Source organism: Diabrotica virgifera, chromosome 8, assembly GCF_917563875.1.
Source record: "Diabrotica virgifera virgifera chromosome 8, PGI_DIABVI_V3a".
NCBI classification, from domain to species: Eukaryota; Metazoa; Arthropoda; class Insecta; order Coleoptera; family Chrysomelidae; genus Diabrotica; species Diabrotica virgifera.
Window position 1 is genome coordinate 74,717,924 of NC_065450.1, and position 8,147 is coordinate 74,726,070.

An 8,147-nucleotide genomic window follows, 5' to 3' on the forward strand; every position below is an offset into this window, starting at 1 on the left:
ACTAACTGACATAAATTTACCTCATCTCTTTCTAATCAGGCAATTGTAAATTGTGATATCTTCTCCTTCACGTGCGAGATCAGAATTATCGTTCACATCACGTTGGCGATCACTATTGCAAATTCTTGTCATTCATTCATTTATTTATAATAACCGCCAAGAGAAAAAGCAATTACAGAGTGGTTACAACCTGACATGTAGTTACTGCAGTAGCGTAACTAGTCTGACTGCGCCCCAATACAAATATTCGTCGTGCGCCCCTATTTGTAGACTCAGTTTTCCAGAATATAAATTTTTTGCGCCCCCCTAAGGAGTGCGCCCCAATGCACCGCATTGGTTGCGTTATCGTTATCCTGTCCAAGTGACTGTCCAAAAACTTACATCGGTAAGACTGGCATAACCTTTGACAAACGTGTAACAGAACACAAAAGGAGTTTCATCAGGGCTGGATTTAAGGGAGGCAGGCTGGCAGCTGCCCGGGGCCCCACATTTCAAGGGCCCCCACAAAGCCCTAAAGTTCAATATTACTGTGACATAATGTAGATTGAATTTTAAATTCAACCATTGTTTGGTTCTGGGGCTATTTAGCAAGTATTCGAATTCACCGATGATGGACTGATAGGTCCGAAAACGTTCTAAATTGGACACATCTTATTCAATCCATTGGGATTTTTAAATTTTTAATAAATATACCAATTACATAGAAGTGGCTTTTACTTCATGTTAGAGTTTTTTAACTATATGGTATACAGCCAACCTAGGGAGCTTCCCTTTTTAGTTTATATATTTAATTATCTAATGACATTTTTGCAAAAACATGATATCGATTTGAAAAACTGCCGGAGACCGTTCTACGTTAATACGTCAGTTATGAGTGGAAAATACAATGTTGTTCAGGCTGAAATTATAGAACAAAAAGGTACGTATCCATGCGTGGGTGCTCCGTGCTCGGTGTAGCTGCTTAAATGGATACGGCATGCGCTCCCCTACATATAAACAGCAAACCGGTTGAACGAAGAGGGTGGGCAGCGAGGGGCGAGCACCAACGTATTCACTATGTGGAGCTGCTACACCGAGCACGGAGCACCCACGTATGGATACGTACCTTAATATCTTGGAGTTGTGGATTCCTTGTGTCACCCACTCTCTAAATTTAGTTTCAAAAGGTGCAACTGCAACTTAGAAAAACTAACTATATGTATTTTTCACTTTTTCTACATATATAATATACAGCTTGTTAACAGAATGTTTAAAAGCTGCGTCTTTAAGCGACAGCAACACAGACCGTGGCAAAAATATTATTGTTCCTAAAAGAGCAAATACTACCAGATGATCATGGAGGTGATGCCGTAGAAGAACTAGTTAAAGGTTTTCACAAGTATCAGATTAAAGGAGCATTATCCAAAATTTCGGAAGACTATGAGCAACGATTTAAAACTCGTAGCATTGCAAATTGTTTGTATACCTATAATCGAATGTGTTTACTGGAAACTGTGGAAAGAGAGAGGATATTAGGGAGGACAAACAGCATAAGTCGTATTCTTCAAGATCCAAATATTGACCTTAATTCAGGAATGGCAGCACTTAGATCACTTAAATAAATTATATAGTCAAGACGTGACAATTTAGAAAGATATGAGAACATCAGAGAAGTTTAGAACTCAAAATTTTATCGCTATAATAGATCACTTCATTACCTCTTTAAGTCAGAGACTGTCTTCTCATTCCAATTTTGGATTTTTACATCGTTTTGGAAAATTGGAAAATTTAGCTCTCAATGAAATGGAAGCTTACTCTCTAAAGCTTGCCAAAATTTATAGCAATCATTTAGATGAAAACTTATGTGTCCATCTGGTACAGTTTGTAAGATTCTTCAATTAATTTAAAGAGGAAATCAGCTCTTCTTCAAATGTACCAACTGCTAAAAGAAAATAATATGAATCATGCTTTTCCAAATGTTGAGGTGACACTTTGTTTATATTTAGTTCTGATGCTAACTAACTGCAGTGGATAGAGATCATTCTCAAAATTTAAGTTAATTAAACATCGACTTCGGTCTACTATGGGCCAAGAGTGTTTGAATTATCTCTATAATGAGCATTGTCACGATGTCTTAATGCAACTAAATATGTCCCACATAATCAAGAAATTTTCAATTAAAATATCTCGAAAAGTTCCCGGAATTTAACCATACATCTTATTATTATTTTTAATATTTTACTATAGCAAGTTACAGCTTTTGTACTTTTTATTATTGAAAAATATATTTATAAAAGTAGATCAAGATTTTTTTAATGGTAGGAGATAGGGCCCCCACACCAATTCTGCCCAGGGGCCCCCACTGCCGTAAATCCGGCTCTCAGTTTCATTAAAAGAAAAACAGATTATACATACGTACCTTACCTTCTAAATTCTAGATCATAATCATTCTGTTAATGAACAGTTTAACTCTAGTAACATTAAATTGCAATAAATTTTGTGACGTATTGAAAATAAAAGGTTTCAGTGTTTTCTTCTTAACTATGTGTATTTGGGGTGAGTTAGTCATAACTCACCCCAGGCATAAAAAAGTCAGCAAGAGACAGCATCTCAATAAATGGTCATAAAATAAACAACCTACGTTTCGCAGATGACATAGCCCTTCTTGCAAATAATCCAGCAGAGCTGATTGATCTTATACGACTGGTTGAAAACGAAAGTCAAATATTTGGTCTGCAATTAAACATATCAAAGACAAAGATCATGATAGTGGATAGACTACATAACAATCATCCAAACATAACCACAATTGACCGATTTGAAGTTGTGAGCTCATACTTATATCTGGGATCATTAATCACAAACACAGGGCCACTACAGGAAGAAATAAAACGTAGATGTGATCTAGCAAAAGTTGCCACAGCAAAAATACCCACAATATGGAAAGACTGTCAAATTTCAAGAGCATTAAAGAAGAGGTTAATCAACTGCTTAATATTCCCAATACTGACCTACGGAAGTGAATCTTGAACCCTTAGAAAATCGGAAAGAAGAAAGATAGACGCCACTGAAATGTTCTGTTGGAGACGAATGCTACGAATTCCTTGGACCGACCATAGAACAAATAATTCAATTTTGTGAGAGATAAAATTTAGCCAACGACTCTCCAGTAAAGTCCATCTCCAACAATTAAAATACTTTGGACATGTTATGAGAGCAAACACAGAAAACATGGAAGGACTCATTATACAAGGAAAGGTGGAAGGCCGAAGATCACGAGGAAGATCACCAACAAGATGTATCGATCAAATTACAGAAATATGCAAAAGACCTATGCATGAGTTAAAAGAAATGACCAGAGACAGAGATCTTTGGAGACGGACAATACACGACATCACGGCGACCACTACACTCCCTCCGGGGGGTCAGGATTGAAGAGAGAGAGAGCCCTAGCTCGCCATGCTGGCAAGACGAGCTGGTGAGTGTGAGGGTGACATAGGGAAGGAATTTGGGATTGGGTAGGATATTACTGGAGTTTGGGTCTAGTTTCCTCTAAAAAGGAAGTGGAGGAAAGATCAGAAGCTCACGTGGGCAGGGACGCTACATCCCTGAAGTAAGTCTACCCTCTATGGGAATCATTGAGGGGTACCTATCCGCTACTGCAAAGAATAGATACCAATATATCTAAAGAAAAGGACATTCAACAGTTGTATTCTACCAGTTATGACCTATGGAATGGAGACCATGACACTTACAGAGGTATCAGCCAATAGATTGAGAACGACACAGAGGGCGATCGAACGAGCTATGTTAGGAGTAGGTATCTCTGAGGGCACATATGAAGAGTACAGAGGAAAAAAGGAATTTCACTTTTTCATGAATTTTGGCTTTTCTCGCTTAGTGATAGCAAGAACTGAGGACTACCGACTAGCCTATCGATTCAGGACAATAATCAGAGAGGTCAGCCTATATAAATTATTTAAGAATTTGTATCCAGGCGAAGAAAGAGGATTGTCCACACTCTACCGAACAAAAACAAGGAATATCAGCAGTTTTTTTGTGTATTATTAAATTAATAAATTAATATAGATTAATATTCTATTAAGATTATATAATCAGAATTGCCGGAATTCTGCTAAGAATCTCCTAAGTAGTTTTTAGATACCACAAGAATTAAACTTTTATTTTTGTTTATTTCAATATGTATAAAATGTAACATACCTTGTTTTCCCCTGTACTCCTCATATACACGAAATGAGTACGTACAAAGAAGGACGAAGGTGAAGTAGTGATGCGCAATGCAAGGTGTTGCTTTCTGGTAACACCTCTAGCCACTCCTACTCAAATCGTATCGTCACCTCCAAGAAGTGAGGCTTAATAAGACAGCTGGAGTCTTAATCAGTCAGCTTAATAAGACCCTAGTGGAAGGGGTCAGGGCTTACGAGGAAGGAAGAAATGGCACTCCGAAAAGGAGGTTGGGCGATGGGACAACTATATATTCATTCCTGGAAAAATACTACAATTACGGAATCAACAGATAAGCCTCGGAGTACAGGATGGATTGACCGGCTACAGCATATGCAACGAAATATAGAATTTGAAATAGGATTATGGAACGTCAAAATCTTGAATAAACCTGGTGCGACAATGGTATGTGAAAAATAAGGTTCAACCATTTCTTCTTCTTCACGTGCCGTATCAGAATTATCCGACGTTGGCGATCACCATTGCGAAGGCTTCCCGATCTTCTACAATATGGAATAATTGTCCTGCATTTGGTATCTGAGTCCATTCTCGAATGTTTTTTAACCAAGAAACTTTTTTTCTTCCTAGACGTCTACGGCCCTCTATTTTGCCTTTAAAGATCAGTTGTAATATTTTATATCGACTTCCCTTCACTATATGTCCCAGATAAGACATTTTTCGATGTTTAACAGTCTTTAGCAGTTCTCTATCTTTGTTTACCCTAGTTAAACCACTAGGTATACCATATTACAAAGAACCCTCTATAGCAAATTATGCAAAAATACAAAGATTGCGGTGGGCAGGTCACCTTATAAAAATGATACTAAAGAGATATTGAGGGTGGATAACTACAGGAGAGCAGCGAGGGAGAGAGATACTTGAAGAGGGAGAGAATGATAATTCCTTGAGCTTTTCGATCTCTTTTCTAACGCGGTCTGCTCTTCTTTTATTTTTTATAGGAAAGTTTTCAGTCTTCCACTACTGATTTTTTGTACCATTATCTTGCTGTCAATTATTAGAAACGATGACATTTTGTGTATTGTGATTGTAGATTGTGTCGAGTCACTGTCCACTGCTACAAGCGTATCCGTCACGCTACATATTATTTTTGGCCCGTGCAAAACAGTGGCGGCTCGTCAGAGGAGGCAAGGGAGGCTCAGCCTCCCCATAAATTTTTTACACACTCTATACTGTTTTGTTTATCATGAATCGCGAAAACAACAATTACTCTCACTATTATACAACGTGTAAATTCCATATTATCACTAATTATCTTTATGTACGGAGCATTAGCATTAGAACGCATGATCGCGTCTCAGTTTTATTACATATTATTGTAGGCAGGACCCTGGGTTATCCCGAGATGCATGAACGGAGCCGAGAAGCCCAGCATTCTCCGTTGCTAATGCTCCGTGCAGCGCAGCAGGCGTTTAAGGAGACCCGGTCTCCTAACAGTGGCATCTACGGCGGCATCACACGCTGCCCGGAGATATACCAAGGGAGGCAGAGTACTTTCTCAGCTCCGTTGGGTGGTTGGGTGCGTCTCGGGACAACGAATTTTAGGGTCCTAACTAAAAATAATGAAAAATCTAAAAGTGCGAATTTTGTTATGAAATTTGGTATGTGGGGTTATAATAATATTTGGAACAACTTGCTCAAATAACTTTTTCCGATATCTCTAACTCAAAGCAAAATATTGGTAATTTATCGTGTTTTTGAATCCGCAGTAGGCCGCGTTTAGAATTAAAAAAATTCAGTTGAGTATCTTAAAAAATTTGAAGCTTCATTATGTATGGACTGCAAAACTTCAAATCTGTATTTATTTTGATATGCATAGGTATCTATTTACAAATAGATGGAATTGTTAACAAATAAACTACACAAACTTTGGTATTAAACTTTTACTATTAGACTAACTATTTTTAAAATGATATGATATCATGAAATTATGAATTAGGATATTATGAAATGTAAATAAAAAATGGTCAAAAGATGGGGCCTTAAATTACATTTTTTGGCGCATTTTTTTGCTAGTGCAAATTTGTCTAGATATTTTACAGTTAGGTATAGCCTCCCCTATTGTAAAAATCACGAGCCGCCACTGGTGCAAAAACATACAGGCACACCGGGCGGCGATAAGAAGTATTCATTTCGCAGAAGCGGTTTTAAAGTAGTATTTAGTTGATGTTGTGAAGCCCCTCCCGTGTGAAATTGTTTGAGCCGATTTCTTTGCGGATTTCTATTCAAAGAAGTCTATTTAAAGAAATCAGGAGGGTGTCGGTCGAAATTTTTGGGCAGAAATTGTTTAAACAGTTTTTTATAATCTCATTTTTTAAACTCCCAAATTATTTTATTGTGCTACAAAAAATATCGTAGTACGATCGACGAGTAATCGGGGCTTATTTCAATATAGACAGTTGTTTTTTAATTTATAATTATGCACCTCACTTCGACCTCTAAGCCGCCGCGCGTCGCACTATACGGTGCGCCTCTGTCACACTTCTACATATTATATGTACTTATGCGAAAAATTCCTAACAAATACTTGTTTATTAAAATTTTATGATATATTATTAAGATTTTTTGTTTAATAATTTATTTATTCCATTAATAATTTCTTCTCCTTCAGATGCAAATCCACTAATGGATGTTAGCGATCACATTTTCCATCAACTCTCTATTTCTTCTTTCTTGATATATGTATCTGAGATTATATGTCGGTAATCCCTGTCCATTACCTTATGTTTCGGAGCCATGACATTTTCTTGCCTTCAATTCTACTCTCGATTATACCTTGGAGGAACTGGTATTTTTTATTTGGTATGAGGTGACCTAATAGATAAGCCGTTTTCCTTTGCTTTATGATTTCGAAAAGTTGGCATTCTTGGTTGATTCTTTTTAGGACATCTACATCTGTGACTTTTGCCGTCCATGGCATCTTTAGGATACGGCGATGAAGCTTCTCTAGAAGCTAAAAATTTCGAAAGCTTCTCATCTGTTTATATCCGTCGTTTTGAGTGTCCAGCCCTCTTCGCCATATAGCAGCACCGACCATACGTAGCACTTAATAAACCTTAAGCGGGTGACGGACGGACGAGCCATAATACCACGGTTTTAAGAACGACGGTTTTACTCGTGGCTCGTTGGCGCTGATCGACTAGCGAGCAAAACAGTCGTGTGAAACCGTCCACGCCTTCATATCGTAACCTTGTTACTTTCTTTCCTTTGAAGCTCGCAATGATTGAATTTTTTTCTTGACATCTGCTCTAGTTTAGTTGGGTTCAAGTTTTTTATGATATTTAAGGGTTTAACATATCGATGGTGAAAGTTCCCAACCTTATATGTCAATTTTTGGCTATTTTGTTTTGTTATCCTGAATTAAAGAGTATTTTTACTGTTTACAAGCTCCTATGTCGTTATTTCATATGGCCATCTACAAGCCAATTAATGAAATACCGACAAAGGAGCTTGTAAACAGTAAAAATACATATTTTTTTAATTTAGGGTAACAAAACAAAATATCCAAAAATTGACATAGGAGGTTGGGAACTTTCACCATCGATATGCGGTAAGTCGAATTGCTTTGTTTTTGTACTCTGGCAATTTACATTTCCATAAACAAGAACAGTCTCGTAAGCAATATATAAATTCTAATAAAAAGTCGTGGCTGAGAGTTCGCATATCCATGATTAAAAACTGGTCTTTTCACTTCAACGGTCGCCGAAAACTGGCGGCTTGGCTCGCCAGCCGTGATACACGCGCGGTTTTGAACGACGAGCCAAGTAAAAAATAAAACAAACTGACGAGCCGCGAGCCAGGCTTGTCGGTAAATAAAACCGTGGTATTGCAATGATACACTGGCGAGCTTTACCGACGAGCCACAAAACCGCCGTTTTACTCGCCTGTCGAACAGGGCCTTTAGT